This window comes from Enhydra lutris, unplaced genomic scaffold, assembly GCF_002288905.1.
Source record: "Enhydra lutris kenyoni isolate GAN:26980312 unplaced genomic scaffold, ASM228890v2 scaffoldscaffold15, whole genome shotgun sequence".
Lineage (NCBI taxonomy): Eukaryota > Metazoa > Chordata > Mammalia > Carnivora > Mustelidae > Enhydra > Enhydra lutris.
In genome coordinates, this window is record NW_019154099.1 from 37,447,597 (window position 1) to 37,467,926 (window position 20,330).

The following is a 20,330-nucleotide window of genomic DNA, read 5'->3' on the forward strand; positions in this document are numbered from 1 at the left end:
CTCCCTTGCGTCATTCCTGATATCAAAATACTCCGTAGTTTATTTGAATTTCAGAACACTATTTTGCCTGTATGTTTTTCATGCTCTCAAAAATCAAAATGAAGTTGGATCATTCAAAAAACTTCCATATATACATAATTACCACCTCAATGTTTATCATCATTAAGGAGGACACAAAATGGAACAATGGAAACAACCAGTGTGCTTGAATGTGTAAGACCTGTAATTAAGTGTTACTTTGATGTGACATAGTAATCAGTGTTTACAATCGTGTATCCATGTACACATTGTAAATGAGAATATTGTAAAATTATATATATGTTTATATTATATATTAAAATTTTATAATCCATATTTCTCCTGTATGGTCTCAACATGATGTCATTTTGGGATATTTAATTGTGGCAACTAGACTATCATCAATACTTAAGTGTTAATACAATTCTTTTTGTGATTCTGAAGACTGCATATACATATATGATTATATTTTATAGAGTCCAATTTGTCTGTATTTTGTTAGTATATTGTTGGTTTAATTATAAAACATATAATTAAGAAATTATTCAAATTGATATTTCCTTCACTCTCCTTCCTTTTCCCTTTCAGAGAACCATTGCGGGGGGGGGGGGCAAAAAACTTATTCCTTCCTTTTCCCTTTTCATTCTGTATAGGATTTCAATTAGAATTATATTACTTATGGATAGGTGGTTTTCCTATTTTGGGGGGACCATATTAGGAGCAGTAGTTTTCTGTCAACAAAACATGCTTATCTAAGCTTGGGGAATGTGTACTGCCCAGCCAACGAAAAGAAAGAAGAGGAACATGTTTAAGGTTTATGTTTCTATGTAGAGCAATGAGATACTTTTCAACTTGAGTTGTAACTGCAGCCCAGATGTCACAACGCTCACTAGCCCATAGTGATCATAAAACAAAGGCCTTTTTTTACAGCTTTATTGAGATATAATTGATATAGAAAAATTGAAAGTAGTGTATATAATTTGATGATTTTGGACATAAGTGTATACCCATGATACCATCATCATAATACCATAATACAATAATACCATCATCATAATCAATGTAATAATCATATCATTTACCTCCAAAACGTTCCTTATCCCTTTGCTACTGCCTCTCTTCCTTCTCCTCTTCCACCTCCTCCTCTTAATTTTCCTCCTCCTCTCCCTCCCTCTCCATCTCTTCCTTCTTCTCCTCCTTCTTTACAATGTAGTCCATAATGGAAAATTAATTACTTTTTCAACAACAAATTAAAAACTGGCTCTTTTAAAATACTTTAAATGTGTTTTGAATGCAGTGTGTGTGTGTGTGTGTGTGTGTGTTCAAGGGAGATATAAAGAATAAATAATTTTTATTCTTACGGCTAACTTTGCATTTTACCATGTTACAGGCAACTCAAGTATATATAAAATATAGAGGATGGATAAACTTAGCTAAGAGGTTTGGGTGGCTCAGTGGGTTAAGCGTCTGACTTCAACTCAGGTCATGATCTCAGGGTCCTGTGATGGGGCTCCATGCTCAGTGAGGAGTCTGCTTGTCTTGTCCCACTGTCCTGCCCCTCAATTCATGCTGCTCATGCTCTGTCTCTGAAATAAATAAATAAAATCTTAAAAAAAAGAAGTCAAAACACTAATATATTAAAAAATATAAAATATTGATGCAAGAAATTAAACAAGACACACAAAATGGAAAATGTCCATGTTCATGTGCTGGAAGACTTAATATTGTTTAAATGATCCTGCCTAAAGCAATCTAAAGATTCAATTCTGGGGGCCCTAAACTCCCTAATTTCAAGATATATTGCAAAGCTATAGTAATTAAAACAGCATAGTTATGGCTTAAGACCAGACACATAGAACAATAGAATAGAATAGAAAACCCCAAAATAAGTCCATGTATATATGATAACCTAAATTTCAAAAGGGTATCAAGAATACATAATAGGGGAAGAATAGTCTCTTCAACAAATGATTTTTTTTTTTAAACGTGACTATTACTATCCAGAAGTATGAAACAAGACCCTTATCTTACACTACACAAAAAAATTCAGAATGGATTAAGGACTGAACATACAGACACGAAACTGTTAAACTAGGATAAGAAAAGAGAGGGAAAATGTCATGACATTGGTATTGGCAATAATTTTACAGATATGACACCAATGCATGGGCAATAAAAAGAAAAACAAGTGGGACTTCATCAAACTAAAAAGTTTTTGCAAAGCAAAGGAAATAATCAGCAGAATGAAAAGGCAAACTGTTCAATAGGAGAAAATATTTGCAAACCATATATCCGATAAGTGGTTAATCTTAGAAACATAAGGAAAACCAATAACTCAATAACAATAACAATTTAAAAAACTTGATTTTGAATATGGGCTAAGGAATTGAATAGACATTTCTCTAAAAAAGACATATGGCCAATGGCCATAGGTATATAAAAATATGCTCAACTTTACTGATCATCAGGAAAAAGCAAATAAAAGTCACAATGATTCTAAATAATACACTGATCAAAGAGAAAACTTCAGAGAATTTTTAAAACTGAACTAAATGAAAAGAAAACATGACATTGTAACTCATGGAAAGCAGTAAAAACAATACTTATAGACAATTTAATAATATTAAACACATACAGTAAAAAAGAAGAGAGATTTAAAATCAGTAACCTACATCCCCCCCCTGAAGAAACAAACAAAAAGAAAGGAGCAAATTATAGCTAAAGAAGAAAGAGAAGGAGAGAGAGAGAATTAGAGCAGAAACTTTTTTTTGAAAATTGAAAATGGAAAATTAATAGGAAAGATCAATAAAACCAAAAATCACTTCTTTGAAGAGATCTTTGAAAGTTGATAAGATACTCAGGCTACCTAAGAAATAAAGAAAAAGTACACAAATTACTAATACCAGACAGGAAAGAGGGGGCATCACTACAGGTCCTCTGAACATTAAAATAATAATAATAATAATAATAATAATAATAATATAACGGAATAATATGAGTGATTCTATGCTCACAGATATGATAACTTACATCAACAATGGAGCAATTCCTTCACAATTTGCCAAAGCTCTCTCTCTCTCTGTCACACACACACACACACACTATGAATAGGCTTATATCTAGTACATAAATTTACCCAATAATTAATAACCTTTCAATACAGAACGCATCAGGCCTTCATGGGTTCACTGATGAACTCTACCAAACATTTAAGGGGAAAAAAATCTACCAATTTTTACAATCTTTTTCAGAGGATAGTAGCAGAGAGAAGGCTTTCTAACTCATTCGAAGAGGCCAAAATTACCCTAGTACCAAAAACATGCAAAAACATTACAAGGAAAGCACAAGACCAATAGCTTTCATGAACATTCATATGGAATTCCACAACAAAATATTAGCAAATCAAATCTAACAATGTATAAAAAGCATTAGACATCAAGACAAGTGGTTTTATCCCAGGTATGTGTGGCTGGTTCAGTATTCTTTAAAAATCCACTAATGCATCATACCAACATATTAGAAAAGAAAATTGACATGACCATATATCAATTGTTACAGAAAAGACATTTGACAAAATCCAACACCCATTTGTGATTAAATCTCTCAGTAAGATAGCAAAAGCGAAGAACTTTCTCAACTTGATAAAGAATATCTACAAGAAATCTATCTTGTACAGCTATCATCACACATAATAACAAAAATTTGAAGCTTTCCCACTAAGATGAGGTAAGAGGTAAAAATATCCTCTCTCACCATTCCTTTCAATGTCATACTGAAAATCCTTGTTAATGCAATAAAACAAGAGTATAAAAGGTATACAGGCTGGCAAGCAAGACATAAAACCATATTTGTTCACAGATGACATGATTGCCAATTAAAATACCAAAAATAATTGACAAAAAATTCTCTAGAATTATTCTAGAATGAATAAGCAATTGTACTGAGTTGCAGAATACCAGGTTAATATACAAGTCAATCACTTCTCTATATACCAACAATGAATAAGAGGAATTTGAAAATAAAATACCCAGTACCATTTACATTAGCACCTGCAAAAATAAAATAGGTATAAATCTAACAAAATATGTATAAGATGTATATGAGGAAAACTACAGAACTGTGATAAATCAAAAAACTAAACAAACAAACAAACAAAAAAACCTAAATGAATGGAGAGATACTCTATGTTTCATGGACAGTAAGGTCCATGTCAATATTATCAGGATGTTAGTTCTTCCCAACTTGACTTATAGATTCAATACAAGTCAAATCAAAATCCCACTAAGTTTCCTGTGGATAGAAACAAATTGTTTCTAAAGTTTCAGTGGAGAGGCAAACAACAAACAGAATAGTTAAGCAAAAAACAACAACAACAAACAGAATAGGTAATCCACCAAAGCAGAAGAACAAAGTTGGAAGACTGACCCTAAATGACTTCATGATTTATAAAGCTATGGTAAACAGGACAGTGTGGTATTGGCAAAAAACAAAACAGATCAGTGGACTGGAACAGAATATCCAGAAATATAGTCAAATATAGTCAAATGATCTTCAGCAGAAGGTCAACAGCAATACAATGGAGCAAAGATACTCTTTTCTACAAGTAGTGCTGAAACAAGTATACATCCACACACACTGTTGGTATGGACACAAAGTTTTATAGACTTTAGTAAAGACATTAAGATGATTTCTCAAAATATTGAAAATATAATTGCTATGTTATCCAGCAATCCCACTTTTGGGTATTTATCTAAGACGATTTAAACCAGGTTTTCAGAAAGATATTAGTACTCCTGTACTCATTGCTGTGCTAGTCACAATAGCTAAGGTATGAAAGCAACGTAAATGTCCACCAACCAATGAATAAAGAAAATATGATATATACATACAAGGAAGTATTATTCAGCCTTAAAAACAAGGAGAAATTCTGTAATATGCAACAAAATGGATGAATCTCGAGGACATTATGCTAAATGAAATATACGAGACACAGAAAAACAAATATTGCATGATTCCACCTAAGAGGTATCTCAAATAGTCAAATTCATAGAACAAAAGAGTTTTATACTGGTTTCTAGGAGCTGGAGGGAGCAGGAAATGAGAAATTACTAATCAATGGGTATAAAGTTTCAGTTCCACACAGTGAATAAAGATCTGCTGTACAACATTATACCTATAGTCAACAATACTATGTTGTACACTCAAAAATTTGTTAAGATGGTAAATTTCATGTTAAATGTTCATGCTACAATTAAAAGAAAATGAGAGTGAAATTTTCTAACTCTAGGACACACTTCTTTCTCTCATGCTAGCCAGGGAAGTGCTACTTCAGATATGCAGTGTTTGTCGAAACACAGATTATGATTATTAGTGCTCATTTTTGTAATTAGCAGTCCAGATGAGTGTTTCTCACCATCTAATGTGCATACAAATCACTTGGGGATCCTGGTAAAATGTACCTTCAGATTAAGTCTGGGAAGGTACAGATATTCTACAATTATAATTAGCTCCAGGGGGATTAGTGTGGATTCTTCTCACTATGAGAAGAAAGGGGATATATAATTTAAATCAAATTGTTCCATTTTATGTAAACATTGTAACATATATTTTGGGCCAACTCTACCACCTATCACTAAATTACAATAGATTGTACTTTTGGTTAAGTTTTGTGATTACTAGTCATTTTTTCTTATTTTTTATTTTTATTTATTTTTTGTGTTACTAATCATTTCTTAAGCACATGAAGAAATGAATATGAGGGTGAGGCAGCTTGACATGTATGGGCTGACAAGCATTAGAGTACACTGCCTATAATAAAAAGCCTCTAGATAATTTCTTTCTTTTCTTTTAAGATTTTTTTTATTTATTAATTTGACAGACAGAGATCATAAGTAGGCAGAGAAGCAGGCAGAGAAAGAGAGGGGGAAGCAGGCTCTTTGCAGAGAGCCTGATGCGGGGCTTGATTCAGGACCCTGAGATCATGACCCGAGCTGAAGGCAGAGGCTTTAACCCACTGAGTCACCCAGGTACCCCATAGTTAATTTCTATAAAGAAGATAAATAATGGCTGACAAAGAATATGCTGTAGTTATCACACATTAATTAATTCTCATGAGAACAGACATAAGTACTGACTTGTATTACTAATTCTCAAAAGAGAAATGATAATACATTAAATCAATATTAAATATTTCCCAACAACTTATGAATGTTGAAAATATGGTACTGCCACCTTTTGGTAAGAGGTATAGTAGCAAGATGAGTGCTGTTAAGTGATTACATATCTTTTCATTGTTTTATATACTAATATTGAAGACACCAGATTTAAGTCATTTCAATAGAGATACATCAAGTATTTGGACTCACTTGTGAAAAACATTTCTTGTGTTGACCTTTTATGGTTAACAGTCTCTTAGTTTAAAATAGCTAACCTGTTTCTCACCTGTTTCTCTTTATTCTGATATCAGTAATGGGAAATTATTTATTTGGTAAAGTGGTATCGGTACTCATTTTCATTATGAGTGAACTGAGGCTATTTTTCCTTTTCCTTTCATGTAAAATTGAGCCATTTGGACTCAAGCTGCTTAGCAATGGAAGGAAGAAGCAAGTAACTACCTACATTATTTTTAAAAGCAGATGACGTTTTTATTACTTGGTAACATCCTGAGACTTAAAGTGATATTCATATGACTTCAAGGACTAATTCATCAATTTGGTTAGGCAAAACAAAGAAAAATCACATTTATATTTATATATGTGTGTATATATATACATATATATTTCTGTGTATATACATATATATTTCTGTATATATATACATATATATATTTCTGTGTGCATGTGTGTGCATATATATATATATGTATGTATATATATATATATATATATATATATAGTCCTTTTAGAAGATGAGCTGCAATTTCACTTGCCTACCAAAGGTAAAAAAGCCAAGTCACTGAACAATATAGGAATGTTGAGTGTCTGATACTCGGTACCAATTTCTTTAAATGATAGCAACATGATAACAAAAATGGAAAGATCAAACCATTGGTTCAAACTTACATATCATGTGCAAATTTATAGAGGAATTGCCAGCTCTTATTTTTTAGAGAAATATAGTCATTTAATTTTTCTGTAAAATCTTCTGTTTTGTAAATGATGAGTTCCCTTTATTCTTCTTAAAACTGTAGGCCACTGGTTTACTACCTATCATATAAAATATAGAATCTTAAAATAGGATGTGTTGTTAGCAAGCATGTCTTTCTTCTAACAGTTCTACAAGTGAATATCCTAAAATCAAATTGATTTGACTGTGGTTTCAAAGTGCCTGGATTAGAAATTAGCTCTAATGATCTTTAGTCTGATGGTCATTAATAAAGTATACTGAAAAAGCATTTCAAGATTGCCTTTACCATACAAACATTGAAGTAAAATTTAACTAGTTATATCAGTGTTTTCCCCTATAGTATCTGACAATATTCTACCTGGTGTAGATTATAGAACACAGAGCATGCACACATCTAATCATGAATTCTTCAAAGGTTTTATAGACTGTTTTTCCTTTTTTCCTTAGGTGTTTTTCATTATTCATGCCGTATAATGAATGACAGAGTCTCTATTGAATATATTAAAATCTATAATATATTGATGGTGTTAAAATGTCAATTCCTTGTTTATTTCTTGCAAGGAACTCAATGTGTATTATGAAACTAGCACATTAATCTTACATTATCACTTTGAGATAGTGGAAAACAAGTATTATTTGACATATGATTTGACTTATGAATACAGAAGAGAATCTGAAATATATTTTTCAAAAATAGGAAGTTAGTGATAAAAAAGTGATTACACTTGGTGATGTTAATTTAATGCATCAACTTGACTATACGGGGACCCCAGATATTTGGTTAAACATTATTCTGAATATTTCTGTGATGGCATTTTTGGATATGATTAGCATTTAAATAGGTAGACTGAATAAAACATATTGTTCTCCCTAAAATAGATGGATCTCACCCAATCACCTGAAAGTCTGAATAGAACAGTGGACTAGACTTCCTCCCAGTAAGAGAGAATTCCCAATGGCCTTATACTGTTGGTTCTGTTTGTCTGGAAAACTCCAACTAATATAACTACTTCCACACTGTGCCTTTTAGCTGAATGAGTGAAATCTTAGTTAATTTCAATTTTTTTCCATAAATGATAATACCACTCCAACCATTTATTCTTCCATTAAAACCAGGCTAAGCATTTATGAGCTCAGAAAGATTAACTGATAACTCCTTCAACTTCCCTATAAAAATTAATTAATATTCATTAAGGAGTATAAAATGCAAATCATTGGAGGGAGTTTGGAATATGACCAGAAACACTGAGGAATTTCAGCCTTTCTTAGATCACAAGTTCTCTGGTAGAATATTGGGATCATGGTGGGAAGGAGAATCGATTATCACCTGTGCACTACTTTGAGTTTCCCTATATTTGAGGTATTCTCTAAACTTTTTAGAGGAACTTAAACAATTGTTTCTTCATATATTCCCTAGAATCTCCACCCCTAACCTATTGATCTTATTAAAATGAACCCTCATAACCAGATACTTTAAAAAGAATACCTTTACTTTAAAATGAGACCTATTCATCAGATGTCATGGACTTAGAAGGCAAAAAAGCAAGTGTTGCAGTCATCAGCGGGCCACCTATCCTATAACACAACGTATTTACAGTCTGAGGTTTTCCCTCTACATGAGGTTGGCTTCTGACAGATAAAATGGAAATGACCAATGTGGTCTATACTTGTTTCTTGATCTCTGTATTCAGTTGTTTCTCTTAGGTGAACAATTACTATAATTGAACTGGGCCACAGAAGACCATACATGCAGGAAATGTGTATTTTTTCCAACATTTTCATCCCCTTGCCAGAGCTTAATCATTTTAATATTGACTGATCCAAATTATACAAATTATATAATTGGATAATGTATTTAATGGGTCAAACCAAAGCATATTTAACATCTTTACTGTAGTTCACATTATTTTCTGAGAGGTATTAATTATAACTATATTAATGATATTCTCTAGGAAATTTTCCACATATATGTGATTGCTCTTTTCCTTTATCTCTAGGGGGAAGGTGGTTATAATCAGAAGTCACACATGGTAGACTGTATTTTAGAACTGTGTATCCTCTGAGATAGGTGGGGAGGGCTTCACCTTGTTACCACTGCACCTCCATCCATTTAGTTCTCAATCTCTTCCTAAAGTAGTCAGAGTAATTTTACCCCCATCTTAATTCCATAGTTATTTTCTACTGCATGTTCATTATAGACTATTACTATCTGTGACACAATATGGTAAGAGATAGAAATAAAAATCAGTGGTTCTCTGTAACATAACTGAGTATATCCATATATTACAAGAAAGTTACTAAACTCAGTATACTCTGAAGGTTATTGCATTTGCTCATTCTCAGGAATGGTAAAACTATAAATACCATTAGAAGATTTAAAATAAACTACACGCTTTCACGTAAGAAGACCAAGCACTGGAATCAAAGATCCCTACACAGACCTGCGCAGCTACAGATGTGTATTAGTAAATATTCAGGTTTATGATAAAGTTTGTGTATATCAATCTGTCCTACAACTAAGGGTTTAAAAGAGGAATTAATATTCAAGAGAAAATATGGTGATGCAAGAACATTCTGCAGATGTTCGTGGGATAGAACACATTTGTAATTCAAAACTATATCAACACATAATAATAAACAACCTATGAAAATGTATTCAACTTCAAAGAATGACAATGAACTTGTAAGACACAGAGGACAAACATTCTTCAAAAATTGCCACCACAGACTATAATTCAAATAGCAAAATAAACTCACAAAGACAACACTTGCCCCATTTTGAAAGACAATTTTAAATATTCAATGTGATACAGCAAAAAAAGGTTAAAAACATTCACATTGCAGGCATTTTCCATTCACTTGCCTGGTAATTCGGAGAAAAATCTTTAAATATAAGGCAGGCAAGACAAACTAAGAATAAAAACAAGCTAATACTGGTTCCTGGGTGGCTCAGTCAGTTGAGCAGCCAGTTTTGGCTCAGGTCATGATCTCAGAGTGGTGAGATCAGGCTCCACATCAGCCTCCAAGTTCAGCAGAGAGTTTGCCTGAAGAGTCTCTCCCTCTGTCCCCCCAATAAATAAATAAATCTTAAAAGAATTAATAAAATGAGGAAAGAGAAGCCTAATAGAAGAAAAATGCTCAAAGGGTAATACATGAGAAACACTAGAATCCTCCCCACACCACAGATAAACATATATGGGGGAGAAGAAAAGATGGGTTGCTTGGCAGTTAATAACATATCTCAATCCTACTGTTGGTGCAATAGGGTTAATGAGTTATGGGCCATTGTACGCCTTGGGCTATGCTGTAGTAATAATCTCAAATCTAATGGCTTAGCATGACAAAAGTTTATTTCTCACTCACACTGAGTGTCTCAAGTTGGCAGCATATTTAGCTCATTAAAGTTATTCCAGGATCCCAGCTGATAGTATCTCCATCTTAACATTTGCTTCCAAGATCACCTTGGCAGGAGAAAGAAAATGTGTTGAGTTATTCTCAGGCTTTGAAAAACCCCAGTGGAAATGATACATGCCACTTCCGCTCACATTTCATTGAACAGAATAAGTCATACTACTATGCTCAATGTAATATTCTATGCTATTTCATTTTCCTGTATTCTACCTTAATTTGCAGTTCTATTTACAAAGAAACTTGTAGAGCAGACACTATAGCAATCATCATAGTGTTTGTCCTGCCTGAGAACTGTCTCAGACTATTTTAAGGGATATTTTCATCTATTTTAATATGTTTAAGTGTTGCGTAAAAACTGCATTTCTAAAAAGCATGATGGGTAGTGTTAATGCAGGTGGTCTGGGTATGAAACTTTGAGCGAACAAAAACAAGACAAAACAAAAAAAATCTAATCTTTAATGATAGCTGAAAGAGTCCATCCTTTTTCTCTCTCCACTTGCTTCAGTGTCAGGGAGAATACCAGATATGAATCAAGACAGAACATTTCAACATGATAATATTATTTGAAACTTTTGGAAGAAGGGGCTAAAGGGTAAAATCGTTTTGTCAGTGGAATGCCCAAAACCCCTCTGTGTGTCGCTAGATGACTTTTCCTTTTTACAAAATTCTTTTCTCTCTTTGCTCTGAAATATGTTCAAGAAAATGGAATTTTATGCATCAAAAGTAGCTTCTTCCTCCATTTACGATGGCAAAATGTTAAGATAATGGAACACAGGATAAGAAGCTACTAGAAAGGTTAAAGTGATTCTAGGATAGGTAAAAAATGTTGTTAAAACTTCTAGATTTTCTACTTTATTTCAACAAAGTAAGACATCTTTTAGGGGTTAGAATCAAATTGCAAGCTCAGCATAGTGCCCATTCACTGATTTTTTTTTTCCTCTCAGAATGAATAATTTAAATAACCTCAACAGCCTAACATGCTGTGTTAGTCCTCTCATGCTGCTATAACAAAATGCCATGGACTAGGTTGTTTATAAATAACAGAAATTTATTTCTTACAGGTTTTGTTTTGCATAAAATGCACTGTTGATTATACTATTTTGGAACAAACATTTAACCATCACATAGGTAAAGAAATACTGTGTTGCAACACCTTAAAGTCCCTTTTCATGTGTCCTTTCCTAATCACGCCCACTCCTTCTTCCTTAAAGTAAACCGCTGTCCTACCTTAATAGTAATGACTTTCTCAAATTTCTTTATATGTTTACCAGTTAAGTATGCATTCCCAGACACTATAGTTTAGTTTTGCCTCTTTGCCTTTACATAAGAAGAATCCTATTTTATGTCTTCTTTTGTGTCTTGATACTTTCTCTCAAGGTTTTAAGATTCCTTCGTGTTATTGTCTGTAGTCGTAGTTTGCTTATTTTCCTTGCTCTATGTTACATTATAAGAATATTACACAATCTATCCATTCTGTTGACAGGCATTTGGGCTGTTTCCAGTTTTTGAATGTGATGAATATTCTCTCATGCTAGTATGGTACAGAGAGGCTCTCAAGTTCGAGCCTGAATCAGAATGCCCTGGAGGGCTTGGTAAACACAGATTGCTGGGCTCCACCATCCAAGTTCTGATTCAGTAGATCTGGGTTTACGTCCAATGATTTGTATTTCTAGTAAGTTCTCAGTTGATGCTGATGGTGTTGGTTTGGCAATCACACTTGATAACCATTCTTTTGGGTGTGTAATTGGGAATAGGTTGCTGGGCCAAAAGAGAAGAGAATCTTCCATTCTGCTAAGTAATGGTTTTCTAAATTGGTTGTGCCAGTTTTTACTCTCCCTGGCCATGTATGGATGTGCTTGTTGGCCCACAGCTCACCAACACTGTGTTTCTGTGGTGGGGATGTAGTCCTAGCTCACTGTGTTTTTTATTCATATTTCCTAATTTCTGTTTCTGTTGAGTACCTGTTTTGGGGCATATGGATTTCCTTTTTTTGAAGCGTATATTTGTCTTTTTTTTTTTTTAATTAACATCTAATGTATTACTGCTTTCAGAGGTACAGGTCTGTAATTCATCAGCCTTATATAACACCCAGTGCTCATTATATCACATGCCCTCCCTAATGTCCATCCCCCAGTTACCTCATCCCCTCACCCCTTCCCCTCAAGCAACCCCTCTGATCCTCTCTTCCCCTCTGATCCTCTGTTTTGTTTCTTAAATTTCACAAATGAGTGAGATCATATGATAATTGTCTTTCTCTGATTGACATATTTAAAAAGTACTTTATTTTTTATTTTTATTTATTTATTTTTAAGAGAGAGTGGGAGGGTGCAGAGAGAAAGGGAGAGAGAGAAATTTATACAGGTGCCACATTCAGCACAGAGCCCAACATGGGCTCGATCTCAGGGCCTTGAGTTCATGACCTGAGCCAAAATCAAGAGTCTGAGGCTTAACCTACTGACCCACCCAGCCACCCCTCTCAGAGTTCTTAAGGCCAGAAGTCCAAGATCAAGGTATTGGTAGATGTATTGTGGTGAAAATCTTCTTCCTGGTTCATAGACAGTTGTCATTTTGCTATATCTTCACATTGAGGAAGGGGGAAGGATTCTCTGGGGTCTTTTTTATAAGGACATTAATCTTATTCTTTGTTTGTTTTTAAAATATTTTGTTTATTTATTTGAGAGAGCGAGAGAGTGTGTGAGAGAAAAAGAGCACATGCAAGAGAGAGGGAGAGCATGAATCAGGGGCAAGGGCAGAGGGAAGAGAGAAGCAGACTGTTCTGCCTTGAGCATGGAGCATTATGTGGGTTCGATCTCAGGACCCAGATATCATGACCTGAGCTGAAATCAATAGTCAGACACTTAACCAACTGAGCCACCCAGGTATCCCTCAACATATGAAGTTTAGGGGGACAGAAACATTTCATCTATAGCAACTGCCAAAACTGTGGCCATACCAGATTCATGAATGAGAATTTCAGGCTTTGAGATTCTAGTCCTATTTCATGCATCAAAAGATACCCTTTTATTTTCAATTTACTGGGCCACCATACTTATTCTACTTGCGTTTCTCCTCTTCTAAAAAGCAAACAAACAAACAAAAAGAAATCTATTTTAATTTATCTTTAAGAGAGTGCCTTTCTGTCCATTCCCCAGCTAGTTATTTAGCTTTCTGCTACATTATTAAGTTAACTGTTTTTACAGATTTTCTTTCCATTTCTTCCTACAGCAACTTGTAATTCTACCTCTTTCAGACTTTATTAAGCTCTTGGTCATAGTTGGTAACTTTTTTCCTATGGAATTTTTTATTTTCTCTTTTTCAAGGAATTTAAAGCATTCTCATTATACTTCTTTTTTAATGGATGCTTTTGAATTTTTGCATAGACATTTCACACTAAATTTACATGAGTTTATATTTACATGAAGGTCATTTTCTATATCAACTAAATCCATGATGCATATTTTACTTTGTAAAACTATAAGAAATTAATCATCTCTAAATATCAACGATGACCTTTTTTCATGCAGTTAAGTGAAAAAAAAAAAACTTGATCTATTTGCTCATTCATCCATTCTTTAACCTACTTTATTCCTGTATTTTCTTATTTTTCTAATAAAAATTCATTGACCACCTATAATGCTGGGTGCTGAATAGATAGAATACAATTATGTGAGTTATGCAAACAGTTCAGAATGACTGAAATGTAACTTGAGACACTAGAGAAGAGTATTGTATAAGTAGGAACAGGGTTTAGAAGATGAAATGATAAGTGATTAAAATGTAGTTACAATTTAGTATAGAAATGTTCTTAATTTCTCAGTAATAAGCTTGACTAATCAACCCAAAAGTATTTTAATATTGAACTATTTCAGATGAAGCAACACCATGATCATATGTAATTTTAATAAAAATCACTGTGGTAGCTCTATGAGAAATGGGTTCAAGAGGATGAAATCAGAGATAGGGAATAACTTGGGGAAAATTGTAATTAGTTATGATAGAACTTATTAGCTCCTGAACAAAGGAGGAGTAGGAATAATTCAAATAGGTATTAAATAACATGGGAGTAGAAATGACCAGGATTTGGTAATAAATTGGATGAGGGATGAAGAAAGACTAAGGAGTCTTGGTGTCCTGCCTCCCAACTCTCAAGCTCTTCAAATTGCGTAGCTTGTTAGGTACTTATTGCACACAAAGAAAAGAGAGAAAGAGAACTGAATACACATACTTCAGCCTGTATGAGATACTATATTAGTCATTCTGTATGTATGAGTATGCTAGTGTATGTTGTAGTATATTACCCCTAGAGCTGCAATAGCTACCTAAAGAGTACCTACCTCTTCAACCCTGACCAAAAGCTGGGATCAGGGCAACATTTGTGACTCACTATATGGTGGAAGATGTTTTGAGATGCTTCTGAAAATATACACTCTATGGTAGTGGGAGAATACAGGGAGAATACAGGGAGAATCCTCTCTATACAGGGAGGATTGTCACCTTCAAACATACTGCAGAGTTCCCCAGAGAAAAACAGGAGGAGCCATTTACTGGGAAGGTTCCCATTTATGGCATTCTATTAGGAAGACATTGGAGAGGGTCTTGGAAGCACTGAGGAAAACCAAGTGCTCTAGAATCAGGAACTGGAAAATCCACCCTCTGCAGGAGTTGGGACTAAAAGAAGTCACACCCAACAATAGCAGACATCTAGCACAGGATTAACTACACCGTAGAGGATTCTAGCACTGGAGAAAGCTTTGCGCTGAAGGAGACTGGAGAGGGCAGATGGAGACAGAATGGAGAGAAGAAAAGAAAAACTCTTACTCCTCCAGTGTCCTTTCATCACTCTCTATTGAGTACACACTGTTGTGAAAATACTGGCAAAGCAAATGTGCATTATCACAGAGCAGGCAGAGAGGAGTATATCTGGATATGAGAGGTAATAAGTTGACAGCTTGAGAGTCTACATCCTTAGATTTTTACTTAAAAGGATCCAGCTAATCTTCTTACAAGTGAAGAAGTTTTCACCTCTCAAAATTAGGGCATGTATAGTTGTAACACTCATTTTAGAAATAGGAAGAGATTGATATATATATTCTGTTATTCTGTTTTATTTCCTTCCTTCCTTCTTTCCTTTTCCCCTTATTTTCTTCTTCCTTCCTTCCTTCCTTCCTCCCTCCCTCCCTTCTTTTCTCTTTCTTTCTTTCTTTCTTTCTTTCTTTCTTTCATTCTTCTCTTCCCTTTTTCTCTCACTTTAGCTCTCTCTCCAAAAAAGAGAACAAACAAAAATAACAAAAAAAGGAAAATATGAGATATGCAATGTAAGACTATTATGGTTACTATCTAAAATTGGTCACGGTGCATTAGTTGATAGCTGTGATTTCCTATTTCCACTATGCATTCTGTATTTTTCTGTGCTCAGTGAGAAACATGAGAACTGAGAACATCAGCTGATAGGGGTTTTAAAATGGTGTAGTGATGTAAAATTGTGGTGTAAAGATTAGATTGAAGGTCTGAGTCACTCTGTCTCTCTCTTTTTGCTATAGTTTTCCATCAACCTATACTACTGAGTTGGAAGTACTAAAAGGCAGTACAGAAAATCCCCTAGATTTCAGACATCATTACCCTAGTATACAGTAGCAACACAATATCTCCATGGTAATCGATATCAATCACTTCAGCAAAGAGAGCAGCCTCTTTTCCTGCCTATTGATTCAGTAGTAAAAAGGAACCCCAAATAGCCTATGGCAGTCTTATCTTACATTTGAATTGAAATTGTGTCGTGTCCCTTTGACATGTCTTGAAGTCTTGTCATGTCTTAGGGACTAAGACTTTCAAAATAGCAGAGTTTACAGTTTCAAGACGGAAAGCAAAAATTAGAATGGTTATTTAGGAATAGGAGTGAAAGGAGTCACTTCACTTCTGCTTTGTGTTCTAGAGTCATGTGTTGCTACTTTTGGGAAGAGAGCAGGAGCTAATGTGCTCTGATCCAAACTGTACAAATCACATACTGCAACCTTTTAGGGTGTTATTTCTCAACTGATGCCATAACTGAATCTTCGACAAAACCATTAATTTTAAATTAACTCAATCATTCCTTGTGTGTTTCAGTATGTATCAAAACAAGTTAATTCCATGAGCATGAATCCGTTGCTACTCTTTCTTTGTTGAGAAATTGTGTTTTATTTTTTTATAAATCAGAAGTATTGTTACGTATATGGGTAAGTCATTCTGGCAGTCCATGAATGATGATGCTGGCAGGTGTATTACATGAAAAGAAGACAAATCCATATACAGAAAATGTATATTCCAGTAAGAACAAATATCTGATCCCTCCATGACAGAAGAGGTCCAGTCTAATCAACAGCCACCAGGCTGACTTGCCTTTCCCACAGTTGTGCCACATCACAGTAGTCCTCAGCATTGGCCTCCATATTAACAAAATAGACCCTCAGCCATATTTTTAGCCAAGTCAACCTTGGTAAAGGAAATTCCACATTGTTGAGCTCATGCATAGCCTCCATTTCTATCACTTTGATGAATCATTTTGGCCACAGGCCTACTAAGCCAGCACTGGATGGGTTGGGGAAAGATGTTTGTGGACATCCACAGAGCATATTGTTTCATCACATGATTAATTTAGAACCTCCTCTCATTGTGAACACCTTTTAGTGGACTTCCACACTGGCACAAATATAGTCACACAATCTATGCCAAATCTGAAAAGTCTATCCACATACTTCTTTCCCAGATTTCCTTGTTACCAGCCTTCCAATGCTTTTTCTTTCAAGGTCCTGACCATCCAGTTAAAACATGAGCATCTTGTCTTTAATAATTTAAATATGTGCTTCTGGCCATCTGTCACTAAATATATTACTAAGTCCAGTACTTCCCACTGGAAGAAGTTCTTTCCATTACTCTTTAGGGGTGACCCTAAGTGAGGCTGCAGTACTGAACCTGTCTACTTTTGGATGGTACCAAAATATTATGCAAACACATGGATAAACTAGACTTGAGATGTTGATCTTTTTTATTTGTTTTTGTTTTTGATTCTTTAAATGTCTTTTTAAAGATTTTATTTATTTGAGAGAGAGTGAGGAGGGGCAGAGGGAGATGGAGAAGCAGACTCCCCACTGAGCAGGGAACCCAACACGGGCCTCTTTCCCAGGACCCTGGGATCATGACATGAGCTGAAGGCAGTCGCTTAACCGACTGAGGCACCCAGGTGTCCCTTGATTTTGTTTTTGTTTTTGTTTTAATCTTCAACAAACTAATTATAAGAAATAGCCCAGGAACCCACAGGCATAGATTGTGGCAGAACAGACTTCAATAGCAATCAATGATGAAACTGTCTGAATTACCTCCTCAGGCAACTTACTGGTAACTCTTGGTTCTGCTCAAGTTTAGTTATAATTTCTTGGTTACAGATTGCTTATTTTATGTTCATTTATTATATATTCTAACCAAGTTGTATCAGCTGGCCCATGGAACGCTTGCAAGTGGGTTGTGCAGGTTCTCCAGAAGGAGCCTTTCCAGCAAGTTTCCATGGCATCCCCATGGGTACTTTCCCAGAGGGTTCTATCTCTCACCTCAACCATCTTCTCAGCAAGTGTTTTGATATCATGTGCATATTTGCTGCTTGTCAGCCATAGTCTGCAGCTTTATGGATAACTTTTCTACCAAGTAGTAAGGGAAGTTCTCATATTTTCTTATAAGATATAAACTTTAGACTTGAAAGTGGAGGCCTTCCAACTTGTTCCTTCTTTTGTACTCTGCCTTGGCCATACAGAGAGTGTTTTTTCTCAATGTCTACTACACTTTTATATTTAGGGTTTCTTTATTAATATTTAATCTTTCATTAACTAGTTAATGAATCTTTAAGTTAAGCTTCAATGTTCAAATTATTATGTGGTTTTTATTTCATGATTAAATCCTAATGATATATTATCTTCTCCCTTGAGGTCCTTTTCCCTCTCTAGAAATTCAGGGACATACCCATTTGTCATTCGAAACCAACATGTGGCAGGAACTATGGCCAGTTTTGTTGGGAAATCAATAATAAGCCAGAATGATGTAGCTTAACTCCTCATTTTGCTTGAAGTCTAGTGGTGATGATGGAGAAGGAGAAGGAAGAGGGGAATAAAGAGGAGAAGGGGAAAGAGGAGGAGGAAGGAGAAGGAGAAGAAGAGAAAAAAACAACTGTGCAACAAGAGGAACTACTATGGATAATATTAGCGAGACACATACACTAATATTATATAGATGTTTGGAAGAAAATGTATTATAATTCATCCACTATCACCAACCCCCCACCAAAAAATCAAAAAACTTCTCAGTATACTGCTTTTCTAAATCTGAATTTAGAAGACATCTGCCTAAATGAATGAGCTATATAAGATTCAAGGGTATTGTTTAATTTTATTCATAGAATTGTGTCCCAATAGCTGCACATCCAGCTGTAGACCATTCCTAACCAACAGAACATTGCTGTTGATTTGCCATAATTTGGAGAAATTATGACCCTTTCGGTGCTCCCTGTAGATATTATGTATTTTACCTCCACACCTTTCTCAGATTTCAGAGTATGCTATAATCTCATCAACTTATTATCTGGAGAAGTTCTGTAAGAATTAAGAAACACTGTCTTTCATATGAGAGAATAATATAATGTACACACTAACTGGGGCTAAGTGCTGGGAGGAGCAATCTGAAGGAAAGGCATTTGGTTCTTCTTCTAATGCATGTTCTTCAGTAAATCCAGAAAATCATCCTTTGTGACTGCATAGAAACTAGCAGTATGATTTTGATAGTTCCCACTCCCCTGTACATGTGTAACTTTCTATACAATCTAGATACAGTATTCATAATTCAAAATATCCAAATACAGTATTCATAATTCAAAATGTCTAACCTCAACACTTCAATGAATTAAGGATCATTATGAATAATCTACTACCAGGGTGTAGAATTACATTCAAACTACCCAGAAGCAATGAGTTCATCCAGTTTGAATTTTCAAAATATTTTTCCATGCGTTCTTTTGATATATTGTGTTCCAAATTACTGGCTATCCAATACACAGCTCTAGGCATTCAACGTGGCATACTTTTTTTTAATTGATTAATTCATGTAGTTTTTTTTTTTCATGTAGAAGACACAATGAGTCTTATTTTCTATTCATTATTAGAGAACAACAGTTGAATTCCCCTACAAAGTTCAACTATCTGGTGGCAAGAAACACAAAGACTACTCATAGATAAATTAACTTTAAGGAAATAAGAAGGCATAGAAGAAAATAATGGAGTGGGTCTTGCTTTATATAATGTAGGAGAGGTCCTCAGCCAAGTAAGAAGAGAACATTGTATGCAGAGAAATATACAAGCAAATAGGGCAATTTGGAAAGCACTAGGTTTGTGATCATTGAATGAAAAGCTTCTGTTTTTCAATGATAGTGAGTCAAAAGTAGATGGCCAGATAATGGAGTTGCTGAGCTGATCAGGAGCAAAGGACACTTCACTAGAGGCTTCTAATAACTGTTGTGGGCCGTCTTCATTGACATCATCTATTTAAACTAGATAACCCACCATAAACCTGCTTAATGAGAGATTGTACAAGTTCCATTGGTTTAGGCAAATTCTAAATATATAGTTACATTTGTTCAGCTAAACTGTAAACATAGAGAATTTGGACGTAACTTATTTAACACAGAGAAAAGTTTTACAGTAGCAATCAATCATTCAGAATTTGAGTTGCACCTTGGGTTTCTTTGAGTTCAACATCCA